This window comes from Rhinolophus hipposideros (genome assembly GCF_964194185.1).
Source record: "Rhinolophus hipposideros genome assembly, chromosome: 12".
Lineage (NCBI taxonomy): Eukaryota > Metazoa > Chordata > Mammalia > Chiroptera > Rhinolophidae > Rhinolophus > Rhinolophus hipposideros.
The window spans coordinates 6,309,052-6,324,655 of NC_138058.1; the positions used below are offsets into that span (position 1 = coordinate 6,309,052).

General features: G+C 44.9%; 1 protein-coding gene across 2 annotated transcripts in view; it reads right to left on the reverse strand.

Moving 5' to 3' along the window:
* The window catches only part of GPR45 (G protein-coupled receptor 45), a 90,760-nt gene that overhangs the window by 4,058 nt on the left and 71,098 nt on the right, over positions 1 to 15,604 (reverse strand). The gene's annotated exons all lie outside the window — the stretch shown is intronic.

Consider the following 15,604-nt stretch of genomic DNA (forward strand, 5'->3'; position numbering starts at 1 on the left):
TACCTTACATGGAAGTTACCTTACATGGTTGGCAGAGGTTGGTGCTGCTTCTGTGATATTTGTTTAGCTTTGTTTTGACATCAATGTACATTCACATGCAATTGTAAGACATAATCCATTTACATCCTGTCTGCCCATTATCCTGTTTTCCCTAATGGCAACATCTTGGATAGCTATAGTACTGCTATAGTACTGTATTACTTTTGGAAACATTGATGGAAAGGAAGAAACTCTCCCCAAATAGACTCCTTTTAAAATATGACGTTAATTTTTACTTTGTTTCCCATAGATGTGACAAGAATGGTGTTCAGGAGCTCGGGTCCAGCGTCAGACTGGGTGAAATCCAGCCTCCACCACTTACCTGTCACTGGGCATCCTCTGGCAGGCGGCTTAACCCCTGCCAGTGTGACCTCTTTGTGTGTAACGTACAAACAACGATCAGGCCAACTTACAGAATAGTGGCAAAGATTAGATGAGAGAACACCCATTAAGTGCCTGCATCATAGTACTCAATAAACCTTAACTATTATCATTTGAGCCCTGAGACAATTCAATTACAACGTTACAATGACTATTGCTTAATTTATATGTGATGCAGGAGCCCATGTTTCATCTGTTTTAGACCTGCCAACAGGTGAAACGGCTCCACCCAGCGCGAGGATGTTTTGTAGTACATTTACTGCTCCCTCAGGCCCACCACTTCCAATGTAGCTGATTGCATCAGGCAGCTGACCCAAGGGCAGCTATTCCGCAGCCTGGCCAATGACGGCAGAGCTGCAGTGCTCTCATTCACACAGCTAGAAATCGGAACTAGAAAATACTGAGCGACTAAAGTCACTGCCATGAGGAATGTAATAAAGGGGCTTATAGAAAAAAAAGCCACAGGGTGTGTTGGATGTTCTCCGTTTGCCTCTCCAAATCTCCTGGCCACTCTCTCCACCTTGACCCTGCCTGGGAAACTGGGCCCCTTGCTTAGGGAGAGACATGAAGTCTTTTTTGCCCTGGTTGTGGTTGGCAGAGGTTCATTGCTCTCCGAAGGTCTCAGCCCCTCCAGGGCAGTTCTCCCCATCCACCTCTCCAGTTCCCTAATTGTCTCAACCTGTGGACCTAGGAGTGATGGAGCTTCCTACACTGCTAGCCCTATGGTGCTTCCCCAGCCTTCCCTGGTTTCCCTGAACCTGGTCTCACCTTTGACAAGAATCTTATATTAATCAGGTCTGATCTCTTTCCTATCTGCATACTGACTGATACAAGGGGTCCTGGTAAACTGAAGCTACGAGGAAGCAAAAACTAACCATAAGCAGATATTAGGAGGAAGAGAAAATTAATATACGTATATGTCTGTTCATGGAGGCAGAAACACAAGGAAATCTACTTCAATTCCTGACAGGTTTCCAATTAAGTTTGCATTTCATAAATATTTACAGTATTTATTCCTTTCTTTGTTTTTAACTGAATTTTTAGCTTTTTGTTTTATCTAATCTTTTATACCAACCTTTGCCATCACCTCTGAGAGACAACCTCTTTTTTCCATTTTGTAGTTTGGGTTTTGCTGATGGTTACCCCCATAACTCTAGATGATTAGCTTATATCCAATTTCTTGATTTACCCCTGTGGGGACAAAACCCCAAAAAGCAGTTTCCAGGCTCTCGGCCTCACATAGAAAGGTGCTGGCTCGGGTAGTAAATGGCCATCAACTGTGATCAGATGGCCAGCAGCTGTGGCTAGTTGGCCGTCAGCTGTAACCCGTAGGCCATTGGCCACTAATATAACGGCGGTGGCTACGCTAGCAGGAAAGGAATGGGGGCTAGCAAGAAGATGGTGGCTGGCAAGTGCGGACTGCTGTTAGGCAGATTATGTAGATCCTGCTTCCTGTGTCTCCAGCCCAGCCGCCAGCGAGAATATATTGGTTTGACTCCCCTACTTATGGCTCCATGGGTGTTCCTTTTTGGCCTTACCGTGTCCTGCGTTCTTGGGCGGGGAGTGGGAGCTGAGACCCTGCACGACAAATGGCGCAGCGAGCAGGGTCCCCCGCGTGACACTTGGCGTAGTCGGCAGGATACGGTGCTGGCCAAAGCTTTCCGAAGGGCAGTGGAGCAGTTTGTGCGTATGAAAGCTCAGTCTGAGGAGGACCAGGAGGAGCAGCTGCCGGAGAGCTCGATTCCCGTGGAGGGGTGGAAAGACCTGGATGGTTCCCCAACCAGCAGAGGCCGGAGAAAGCGGAGAAAGCGAAGGTTGTTGCCGCCCTGTGGGCTGGGAACTGCTTGCTGAGGCAGCCCGGATGCAGGACTTTTAGTCCCAGGAGGAAACGCTTGCTGAGTCCTCCGTGGGAGATGAGGGTGAGGTCAAGGTCATCCCTCACCCTCAGGACAGCCCTGGCGAATGACTATGGACTATGGGGAATTGCCTTCTATCCCTAATTTAATGGACGCTTGACTGTTTGGGAACATACCATCATGTAGTGGGACTGGTTTGAGGTTTGCTTTTGTGTCTTGACTGGCCGCCATTGATAATATGTAAGCACCTTGATGTGAGCCGCTGTTGTTCCAGCACAGTACCCCGAGAGGCCCAGAGAGAGAGTGGCAGTGCCCTGAGAGCCCTGGCTGTGTCCAGGAAGTCTGGCTGTGTCCAGAGAGAGTGGCAATGCCCGGAGAGGCCCTGGCTGTGTCCAGGAAGTCTGGCTGTGCCCAGAGAGAGTGGCAGTGCCCTGTGAGCCCTGGCTGTGTCCAGGAAGTCTGGCTGTGTCCAGAGAGAGTGGCAGTGCCCTGAGAGGCCCTGGCTGTGTCCAGGAAGTCTGGCTGTGTCCAGAGAGAGTGGCAGTGCCCTGAGAAACTCTGGCTGTGCCCGGGGAGACAGGTGGTACCCTAAGAAGCCCAGGAAGTCTGGCTGTGCCCAGAAGTACTGTGGTGGTCCCCTGAGAAAACCTGGCTGTGCCCGGGGAGACAGGTGGTACCCTAAGAAGCCCAGGATGTCTGGCTGTTCCCAGAAGTACTGGTGGTGCCCTGAGAAACCCTGGCTGTGCCCAGAGAGCCTGGCTGTGTTCGGGATAGTGCATTCACCTCCAGGCTCCTTGCACAGGGCCCCTTGCAGAAGACGCTTGTCGCGTAGATTGTGAGGCGAGACCCTGTAGGGGTGGAGTGTGGGGACAAAACCCCAAAAAGCAGTTTCCAGGCTCTCGGCCTCACATAGAAAGGTGCTGGCTCGGGTAGTAAATGGCCATCAACTGTGATCAGATGGCCAGCAGCTGTGGCTAGTTGGCCGTCAGCTGTAACCCGTAGGCCATTGGCCACTAATATAACGGCGGTGGCTACGCTAGCAGGAAAGGAATGGGGGCTAGCAAGAAGATGGTGGCTGGCAAGTGCGGACTGCTGTTAGGCAGATTATGTAGATCCTGCTTCCTGTGTCTCCAGCCCAGCCGCCAGCGAGAATATATTGGTTTGACTCCCCTACTTATGGCTCCATGGGTGTTCCTTTTTGGCCTTACCGTGTCCTGCGTTCTTGGGCGGGGAGTGGGAGCTGAGACCCTGCACGACAAATGGCGCAGCGAGCAGGGTACCCCGCACGACAACCCCCATGAAAGATGAGGGTTTTGCTCACTCTACACGACCTCACTCCTCTCTTCCTAACAGTTGGTGATTCATTATTTTTAAAATACTTCAATTGAGTTATCATTGAAACTATAAAAAATACATAAATATCTGTATGGACATTACCTCTCCATCTCGACTGTAAGATATGGAATTGGTACCTCTTCCCTTTTCCCCACCTCCTCTCTCTCTCTTTCACATCCATTCTGTCATCAACTATGCCTTTACTTTTACCTAAAGTCATTAATATTTACATTCTTTCCTGAATTCACAACCAGGTCTCCTATGCCCTTTTTATCTGTTGACTTTAGGAATTTAACTCCTATTAAAAGTGTTCAGATTTTTATGTCTACATGATATTGTTCAGGGTTGGGTCGGATCATCTGTGCTGGAATTACACCTTCCCAGCTGGTTTAACAAGATCCTACAGGGGCCATATGTGCAAGGAGCACACTCCTAGCAGCAAGGTCAAATGGAGTCTACTATCTTACAACTCACTGAAGTTTCAATGCTAAAAAACATGTCGTATCACAGTTTGCTTCATATGCGGTTGTCATGCAAGGCGTCCGAGGGGTCTCAGCTCCTGCTCCCCACACAAGAACACAGGATATGGTGAGGCCAAAAAGGAACACCCACAGAGCCATAGATAGGGGAGTCACACCACTATACTCTCGCTGGCAGCTAAGTTGGAGACACAGGAAGCAGGAGCAACACAATCCGCAACCCGCCGTCCACTTGTCTCTACCAACCAACCCCACTTGCTAGCTGCAATCCGCCGTGCTAACTTGAATCTGCTCTTGCGAGCTCAGCCACCATCTTCTTGCTAGCCCCCATTTTCTGCTAGTGTAGCCACGGCAGTTATGTTAGTGGCCAATGGCTCACTGGTTACAGCTGACGGCCAACTAGCAACAGCTGATGGCCATCCAATCACAGTTGATGGCCATTTACTACCTGAGTCAGCACCTTTTCAAGTGAGGCCAAGACCCTGGAAACTGCTCTCTGGGGCTCTGTCCCCACAGCGGTCCATGAATTTCTTTTCATTTTTTGTTTTTCTTCAAGTTTCTTGTTGTCTTTTCCTTTTTTCTCCTAGCATAATTTATCTTTATCTAGTTTTTCAATCATGCTTTGTTTCTGAAGATGGTCCTTTCTTCCCTAGGATTTCCCTCCTGGAAACGTTGCCTCTGCTCCTGGTCCAGGCTCTTTGCACTTTGGGTGGGCAACACAGCTGACATTCGGGAAGGGCCCTCAGTGCCACCCTGGGTCTACTTGTTCCTAACGCTTTGTTATCTTCTTTCTTGGTTTCCGTTATTTTGCTGGACAATATCCGTAAATTACTTGCTAAGAAAGGCCTTAGGGAAGATAAGCTTTCTGAGTCCTTGCATGTATGAAAAATCTTTCTTCTGCCTTTCCACTGATTGATGGCTTGGCAAGCTAGAAAACCTAAGCTGAAATAATGTTCCCTCAGAAACTGGGAGGCATTGCCCTCTGGCATTCAGCGTGCTGGTATTAGGTTGAAAATAGATTGGATTCTTTTCCTTCATAGGTGACCACATTTTGTCTCTTGAAGGTTTGATATTTTCTTTCTAAAAATGTTTTTACAAGGGTCTATCTAAATTTGGGTATTTTCTCAGTGGGTCTTTTAAATCCAAAGACATGTATATCTCAACTCTGGGAATGTCTCTTCTTTCATCTTTGATAGTTTTCTCCCTTCTGATCTTTTTGGGTAGGTGCTTATTGGGTAGATGCTGGACCTCATTGATTGAGCCTTAATTTTTCTTTCCCTTATACATTTTTATGTTTGTCTCTATTTTTGGTCCTTTTAATGCTATGCTCTGGGGGATTATTTTTAAGTTTACGTTTATTCTTACTAATTTCTAATTTTGACAACCCTGTATTTTCAATCTGAGAGCATTCTTATTTTCTGTGTCTTTTGCACAGCACTTCATTCCTTTATGGATGAACTATACTGCCGTGCAGGGTCTCAGCTCCCGCTCCCCGCCCAAGAACGCAGGACACGGTGAGGCCAAAAAGGAACACCCACGGAGCCATAAGTAGGGGAATCAAACCAATATATTCTCGCTGGCGGCTGGGCTGGAGACACAGGAAGCAGGATCTACATAATCTGCCTAACAGCAGTCCGCGCTTGCCAGCCACCATCTTCTTGCTAGCCCCCATTCCTTTCCTGCTAGCGTAGCCACAGCCGTTATATTAGTGGCCAATGGCCTACAGGTTACAGCTGACGGCCAACTAGCCACAGCTGCTGGCCATCTGATCACAGTTGATGGCCATTTACTACCCGAGCCAGCACCTTTCTATGTGAGGCCGAGAGCCTGGAAACTGTTTTTTGGGGTTTTGTCCCCACATATACTCTCAAGACTCTCTGAGGTTATTAGAAATGTAATTTTAAGTTCTCTTCTTTTTTCGAAATTTTATCTGGTTCCTTTGGACTTAGGGCCTCAGCTTATCTTTGTCTTCATCTTTAAGACTGCCGGGTCTCCTCATGGCTAGTGATTCTGGAATCTTGATTGTGTTGATTCTGAGCATTGGGTAGCTGATGTGGATTGGTTTCCCTATAAGTTCTTTCACTGAGTGACATGCCCATGGGTAGCCCAGTGTAGGGTAGGCCTTGCATGGGAGTGAACAGATGAGACACCAGCCCTCAAGCTGAGGGCTTCCCAGGGAACGCCACTCAGTAAGAGTGCCAGGGAGAGCAGGGCTTCCCTCTGGGATCCCATCATCCACATTATAAACCTTCACCACCACCGTTGACCTTTTCAATACATTCATTGAAGAGTCCCCTACTTCTAGGGGAGGAGAGATAAATATCTATAGCCTGAACTTCACATAGGGTGACTTTCCCTTTAAGAAACATGTGGTTCGAGTGGGTCTCTATTTTTCCAGTGCAGATGTTAAATAAATATTTCACATAATACATAAGGATTATACCAAACTTATCACTCATCTTTCAAAAGTGCTAAGTATCTAATAGGGACTAAGAACCCAGCCCTGGATTCAGATAGATCCTACTAACTGGTGATTTTGCTACTTATCTAAGTCTTCATTTCTTTAGAAATGGGGATAACAGTTATACCTACCAGAGAGGGATATTGTGTAAACTACACAATAGTTCAGAGAGGGAATGGACCCAAGGTGCTGGTCACACAGTAAGTACCTCATATGTGCTAGCTGCTAATTCCTTTTCTGCTTTTTTCTTCCCGGTTTTATTGAGATATTAGTGACATATAACATGTAAATTAAGGTATAAAACAACGTGATGAGTTGATACTCTGACAAGTAAGCAAACTTGTTGCAACTATGATATCAAAGGGATTATTCATTATGAATTTGTATCAACTGGACAAACAGTTAACCAAGTTTACTATTTGGAAGTGCTGAAAAGGCTGCATTGAAAAGTTAGACGACCTGAACTTTTCACCAACAATTCATGGCTCTTGCATCACGACAATGCACCAGCTTACATAGCACTGTCTGGGAGGGAGTTTTTAGCCAGTAAACAAATAACTGTATTGGAACACCCTCCCTACTCACCTGATCTGGCCCCCAATAACTTCTTTCTTCACTTGAAGATAAAGGAAGTACTGAAAGGAAGACATTTTGATAACATTCAGGACATCAAGGGTAATACAATGACAGCTCTGATGACCATTCAAGACAAAGAGTTCCAAAATTGCTTTGAAGGGTGGACTAGGCACTGGCATCGATGCATAGCTTCCCAAGGGGAGTACTTTGAAGGTGACTGTGGTGATATTCAGCAATGAGGTATGTAGCATTTTTTCTAGGATGAGTCCTCGAGCTTGTCAGACCTCAATGAGAGTGCAAGGGAGAGCACTCTAGTTGTACAAAATGATTAACACAATAGGGTTAGTTAACACCTCCATCCCCTTACATAATTACTATTATTTTTTGGTCGTGATAACTTATAAGATCTACTCTCTTAACAGCTTTCAAGTATATAAGACAATATTGTTAACTATAGTCACCAAGCTGTACATTAGATACCCAGAACTTCTTTAACTTATAGCTGAAAATTTGTACTCTTCGACCAACATCTTTCCATTTACCACCACATCAATCCTAGCCCCCAGTAACCACTATTCTACTCTCTATTTCTATGAGTTTGGCTTTTTTAAGATTCAACACATAAGTGAGATTACATAACATTTGTCTTCCTCTGACTTTTCACTTAGCACAATGCCCTCAAGATCCATTCATCTGTGTTGTAGTAAGTGGCAAGATTTCATTCTACTTTATGGCTGAATAATATTCCCTTTTGTATATATATCACAATTTCTTTATCCATTCATCCATTGATGGACACTTAGGCTGTTTCTGTATCTTGGCTGTTGTAAATAATGTTGTAATAAACATGGCGGTACACATATCTGTTTGAATTAGTGTTTTCATTTTATTCAGATAGATACTCAGAAGTGGGCTTGCTGGGTCATATGGTAATGCTATTTGTAATTTTTTGAGGAACCTCCACACTGCCTTCCATAGCGGCTGCACCAGTCTGCATTCCCACCAACAGTGTATGAGGGTTCCTTTTTCTCCACAGCCTCTCCAACACTTGTTACTATTTGTCTTGTTGATGATAGCCATTCTGACTGGGGTGAGGTGATATCTCATTGTGGTTTTTATTTGCATTTCTCTGATTAGTGATGTTGAGCATTTTTTCATGTGTCTGTTGACCATTGGTATGTCTTCTTTGGAAAAATGTCAATTCAGATCGTCTGTCCACTTTTAAACGGATTGTTTGTGTTTTTGCTATTGAGTTGTATGAGTTCTCTATATAGTTTAGATATTAATCCATTATCAGATAAATGGTTTGCAAAAATTTTCTTCTATTGCATAGGTTGCCTTTTCATTTTGCTGATTATTTCTTTTGCTGTGCAGACACTTTTTAGTTTGATGTAGTCCCATTTGTTTATTTTTGCTTTTGTTGCTTGTGCTTTAGGTGTCATATCCAAAAAATTGCTGCAAGACCAGTGTCAAGAAGCTATTTCCCTATATTTTCTTTTAGTGGTTTTACAGTTTGGGGTCTTACATTTAAGTCTTTAGTCTATTTCGAGTTAATTTTTGTGAATGGTGTAGGATAGCAGTCCAATTACATTCTTTTATGTGTGAATATCCAGTTTTCCCAACACAATTTATTGAAGAAACTAGCATTTCCCCATTGGGTACTCTTGGCTCTCTTATCAAATATTAGTTAAGTCTATATACATGGGTTTATTTCTGGACTTTAAATTCTGTTCCATTGGTCTATGTGTCTGTTTTTACGCCAGTACCATGCTGTTTTGATTACTATTGCTTTGTAATGGAGTTTGAAATTAGGAATTGTGATGCCCCCAGCTTTTTTCTTCTCAGGGTTGCTTTGGCTATTCAGTCTTTATTAGTTTCCTTTGGTGGAGTCATGTTTCCTTGATTAGTCACCATCCTGGTGGCCTCGTGTTGGTGTCTGTGTACCTGAGAAACTAGCCACCTCCTTCAGTCTTCACAGACTGGCTTCAGCAGGCAAAGCCCTTCACCAGTTCACTCGTCCAGAGCTTCTGGGTGGGTCATCTGGGGTGTCCAAGGGTGGACTTGCTGCTGGAGTCCTTGGGTGGGCAGGTCTAGTGCCTGGGTCAGTAGGTAGGCAGGTCTGGTGCTTGGGTATACTGGGGACCAACCTGGAGTCCGAGTGAGCCTGGTGTTTGTGTCTGCAGTCATGGGCCTGAGACTTGTATCTGCAAGGGTGGGCCAGATCCTGGATCCATGGGGGCTAACCAGGCACCAGGAACCAGTGGGCTGGGCTCTGTGTCTGAGTCCTTGGGGCTGGTTCAGCATTAGCCTGGTTTCCTGGAAGATGGCCTGGAGGCTGGGGCATTGGGTGGGACCCACTGGTTGGACCTGGGGCCTCAGGAGCTTGCCTGAAGGTTGGGTCTTTGGGAGACAGTATGGGGCTAGGACAGGCCAGAAGCATGGATTCATGGAAGATGGTCTGGAGTCTGGGTCCGTGGGAGCCATCTTGGTACTGGAGTTGGCCGGGGTCCTGGGTCCACAGTAGTCTGGTCCTGGCCAGGAAACTGGGTTCATGGGTGCCAGCCTGGGGCCTGGATTCTCAGAGGCTAATTGAGAACATGGGGCCATAGGAGCTGCCATATCTATAGGAGCAAACTGGCACTAGACAGAGCTGAAAGCCTGGGTTCACGGGAGCCCCAGTGGAAGCCTGGTACCACAGGAGCTACGTAGGGCTGTGGGAGTCAACCTGGTGCTGGGGTGGGCCAGTTCTCAAGTCAGGTGCTCACTTGTCTCGTGGGGAGAAACTCTCTCGAGGTGGGCTACTGGGTTTGGGGAAGGAGTGCTGGGGGTTACATGCATCTATCTTTCCTTCCCTCCTCAGTGTGTCTTTGCTTGTTTCTGTGCTTTGTGCAGGGCTGTAATCCCACACTTAGAATCCTTAGCTCTTGTGAATGCATTTTTGTATGTGGATAGTTGTTCAAATTGATATTTCTGGGAGGGAACAGGAGCTAGAAATTCCTGTACCACCATTATGCTGATATCCACAAATGTGTTTTCAATTTAAGGATGGAGAATTCATTTAGCTTGGCAACAAGTCCTTAAGATGGAAGAAGTTTTTGGACTGTTAATCTATCATTCATTATGCACTTTGTTAAAAAATTACACAAAAGTATAATAAAATTAAAAAATGTAAGGATCTAATGAGCCAACAATTTGACTAAATTTTCTTTTGATGGGCCCATTTTTTCCCTCTGAGAAATAAATGTATTATAAATAAATAAATAAATAAATAAATAAATAAATAAATAAAGTATGTGATATATACATTTATAATACATATATATATATATATATATATATATATATATTTTAAAGAATGTGTTAGTTGAGAATGCAAGGTGAATAGAGTGGGTCATTGAACCAAGAGGGAGGGGCAGCAGCAGCTTGTAGCCCACCAGGTCTATTTTCCCTGGAAAATCTCCCCCAGGGATCATGTGGGCAGTAATCAGCTGGGATGGTGCAGTTAAGGACTCAAGATGAGTCAAAGAACACAGGTGGACAACTGGGGACTCCAGTCATAGGTAATGGGTCCAGAATGAAAACATTAAAAGGAAACTCAAACTGATTTTTCATTCTCTTCCCTTTTACCAGAAACAAAATATGTGATCCAGATGAGAATCTGATTTGTAAAAAGCCACCAGAGATACGTCAAGGATTTTCAGCTCATTCTTTTCTTCTTTGGATGCCCTCATCCTGCTTTCTACTTATGAATTCTCACTTCCTCCTCTGTGCTTGCAAGAAGCTTCTTATTTTCTTATGGTCAGTATTACAGGTATCTCAAGTTGAACAGACGTGGGTCATGTAGGAACCCAGGAGACCTCAGACCAGTTAGCCCAAAGGCTCTGCAGGTGGCACTCTCTCAGTGATGTTACCTCAGTTTAGATCCAAACAGTCCTTCAGCATTCCAGATCCAGAACCTGATTTTGCCAAGTACTTCCAGAATGGGTTCATCTCTCAGTGGCGGGTTCAGGTAACCAAACTCACAGAGGCTGAATTGTCAAGTCAGAAAAGTGGTGTATTAATTTATAAGTGAGAAATATCTCTCATGCTGACTCGAGATGCTTGCATTCACATGACACAACACTTCTGTACCTCAGCTTTCTGATCGGTGAAATGGAGATAATTACATACCTACCCCCAGAGTTGTACAATAACATATGCAATGCCTGGTACAAAGAAGGGCATTCATGAATAATTAATAAATTCTCTCCTATCCCTCATTGTTTCAAGTTCATAGATTTCTGTCTCTTGGATTACCGAACAGGAACTGTGACACGCACGTATAAAGCCCTCACGGACTAAGCTCCTCTTGGAGCAGTGAATAAGGGGCCACTGAGTAAAAAACGCAACCTTGTCTATGTGTGTGCCTATCAGTCTTAGTTGGTAATGAATCCTTCACCTGCACCTTTCTCTATGCCATAAGATTGGATTTTCCCTGCAGTGATAATTACAGAGAGTGATTTCATGCTTAACCAAAGGAACGAATAGTGTGAGAAATTTTTTTTTTTTTAATGTGTGTGACTTGAGGTTGAATCAGATTAAAATTGTTTGGGCTTCTGGGACACACTTCATCTTATTTTAACATTTTAATTTAGCATTTTGGTCACAGTCCTGTTGTTAATACCCATATCAATGGTACTTTAATTACCTGGCACATTAAGGAGCAAAGTAGAACGTAACAAGTGAACAAGAAATGTTCTGTGTTCTTTTAGTTTGTAGCAGCACTCACTAGCTCTCTGATGGTTTTCACTCTGAGGGATGGAAGCCACGATGTGAAGGAAACAAGTGGGAACTGAACTCTTCTTAGGTACTAATTTTAGTTCCTATCCAAATGGTCTCACTCTGGAACTGGAAGGTTGTGCAGGTGCTAGAAGATAAATAAGCCTCTCAGATTGAAGTATAGTTAACGAACAGAGGAAAGGGCGACCAGCCTGTGCACTGGCCGTGTGTTATGGCATGAGGAGAAGCACATTGACAATGTTCCCAGTAAACCGTGTCCATGCAAAGGATATAAGGCGCTTTTGGCAGTGAGCAAAGAGGAAACGCAGCCATCCATGCATTGAATTCACCACGATTTCTAAAACTCCTTCTACTCCCACAGCCCCCCTACTGTCCTGACACCTTGGCTCTGCACAGCAGCCTTTTCTGTCTACACCATCTGAGTTCACCCCTCCTGTCGTTCTCACTCCCAGGGGTGGGAGGTAGGGGCAGGATGAAAGGGCGGCTCAGATCCAGTCATGACCAGCTCAAGGGCATAGGAGTAGTAAAGAGTGAAGCTGAGACTGGAAACCAGGTTTCTGATACTGAGACTCCAAAAGAAGGACCCGTCTTTGAAGGATCATGGTGAGAGTGAAGAAGGTTTCATGTTTATGACACGGACAAGCATGGAGAAAGAAAAAGTCCCAACATTTCCAAACCACCTGAGCTGGGACACAGAAAACCTCAAGATGAGATCTGTTCTCTTTTCTAGTAGGTGAAGAATAGACTTTAAAGACAGCTTCGGTGGTTGATAATCTGTGAGGAGGAGGGAAGGAATCTTTTGTCTGCTCTGTAAATATGACAGCTTTATGTGGGACCCCAGGTGGGGTTACACTGGACGAGGAGGAGCCCCACAATGCAGGGAAGCATGGGTGACTCACCCTGACAGTGCTATCCTTCCTGCCTGCTTCACTCCCTTTCCCTGTCTCTCTCTCCCTCCTGCTCTATTTCTCTCTCTCCTCTATCTTTTAAATACTTTTTATTGTGGTACATTTCAAACCAGAGAAAACAAAAAAATCAGGTCCTTGAATCACGTAATTCTGTTCAATGTTTCATTAGAAGATTGATGAGATGCCATTAGGAACTTAACTCTTGTTTATATCAATTAGTCTGGTAAAATTTGTTTCATTATGTCAGTTCACTTAAAGTTGCCGAAGCTGATGATGTTACATGAGAATTTACTGTATAACAGAGCCCCATTTAGCCAAGTTTCTGAGATATAGCCATCCCTCAGTATCCTCACGGGATTGGTTCCAGGACCTCCCCACCCCAAAGATACCAAACTCCTCAGATGCTTAAGTCTCTTACATAGTATTTGCATGTAACCTAAACGTATCCTCCTGTACACTTTAAATTATCTCTAGATTACTTATAATACCTCATGCAATGTAAAAGCTATGTATTGTTTACGGAATAATGACAAGTACAAAACTCTGTATATATTCAGTACCGACTGTACGCCTACGTCATAGGCCTAACTATGTAGTACATGTCAGCAACAATGTAACATTTTTTTCCTAATATTCTCCATCTAAGGTTAGTTGAATCCGCGGATGCAGATTCCATGGATACAAATGGCCAACTGTATGTTTTACCCATTTCCTTCCATTTAAGTAAGCTCTGCATGTCCGTGTCCCCAAACACCTCCTGTTCAGGCTTTAGTGAGGAGATTCTGCTGCGCTTTCTTGGAACGAGGAGGCCAGGCTGTGAGGTCGAGGTGTGCCTGGATGGACAGGGAGAGGATGCCCGACCCTAGAGGACCGGAGAAGTAGGGGTTCTTGAAGGTGCCTCTCCGAGTCCCTTCTTTACCCATCCTAATGGTAATGGACTTGAAGGCAGACATGAGTCTCTGATAAGATGATGCCATCTGTTTTGCAAACTTAGAGCTTCAGGTAGCAAATCTCATCTTCAGTTGGGAATATTTCACTTTATGGGAAGAAGAAACATCTTTCTTCCTTTCTTATGCTCAAGCTCAGACATGGAAAGACCAATCAGGTTGTAAACTTGAAATCCAGAGTGCTAGAACCTGCAGGGTTAGAGGGGAGAGTGGTGTGTAGGCAGAAGGAAGAAAGTCTGAGCAGGGAATGGCTCAGAGGCCAGCCCAAGTTGGTCAGGCAGGGAGGTCCGAGTCAGGGTGAGGAGGCTGGGAGAGCAGCGGGTGATTTCCGTGCGTAGAAGAAAGACTTCCTGGCACTTGGGGGGGTTAAGCACCAGTGTCGGTTTTCAACTGAGGGCTCCATATCTCTTTCTTCGATAACTCTAAAACAGAATGGCCAAAAGGCACATCTGTGTGGAGGCAGCCCATTGTATTATGAAGTGTCTGAGGTCCGGTCCAGTCCAGAAAGCCCAGGCCATCCGCGTCGGGGTGTTCAGACAATAACCGAATCTTCCAACACCACGGCAGCACCTGCTCACCCATCTTTAGATGGCACATGCTGTTCTCCAGTGCAACTCCCCTCTGGTCTGCCCCAAACTCCAGATGGAGCTCCCTGCCACACCTTTCGTGTCCTTCAAGCAAAAGCAAGCATTAGTCCTTCCCTGTGCCTGCAGGGACATCCGCCGGATACGAGCTTCACAGGGTGTCCTGTGCACCTGGGCTCCGCGAGCCTTGACCGCTCTGGTGCAGGCCCTGCCCAGTGTGTGTTCTCGGGGTGGGAACAAACCCGCAGAGAACAAATGCTCGATGCGCCTCTCCAAGAAGTAAGTGCTTCTTTTGGGACAATTTTACACCAAAAAATAGTTGGGCACTCATTACACACAGGTACATCTACATTTTATTTTACAAGTTTAGAAATACAACACATACATGTTTACATATATATGTATGTGTTTACATGTATATATGTTTTCCTCACTACCTGAAAGTAGAGTGTTTCTATGAAACCTTTTGCAAGCTAAAATGGTATAAAGCGAACAAGCAATTACCATTAATGAAAGAGTTTTGAGCCTTACGAGTCCCCAAAAACAACCTACCAACTCATACCAAATACACTTAATTCCGTCCAATTTTACACTAAGCGCAGCCCGCTACGAGCTTTCTTAGGCTTTTCTGGCCCCTTAGGACACAGCTTGCTAACGGATACACATGGAGATAAAGCCCGGCTGCTCCCAGACACAGCTCACAGCTCTTGGGGCACGATGCTGAGCCGCTGAGTGTGGGTCCCAAAAAGAGCTTGGCAGGGGTTCGCGCTGCCTCTGCAACGGCTGGAGCAAAACAAAACGCTGAACTCTAGTTTCAATTTTTTTTCGCAAAAGTAAAAGTCCTTTTCGGATTTCTTGTGGTTAGCGAAGATACTAATCTTCACTATGTTCTATGTATAGGTACTAATGTAGGCCTTTTGTAAAAGCCAAGTGACGTAAAACAAACTCTTTAAAAGCGGGGGATTCCGATGTATAATAGATACCTCTACCTCTCCAATAGAATTTGCTGTTTCTGCTCATTCTATTCTAGCTAATGGCAGGAAATTTGGTGGACTCTTTCTCTGGAGTTGTCAATATTGCTTCAGGTAACCAATTGGTGTTTTTGATACCGGATTTTTTTATCCCAGTCCAGAAGAACATATTGGTTCACAAATGCCAAATCCAAGAAATGAAGTCAGTTTTGGCAGATGGGAAAGTTTGCTGTGGAAACAGGTTGACTCTGTCGTTACCTGCAACAGTGTCATCTGTCTTTTTGATAC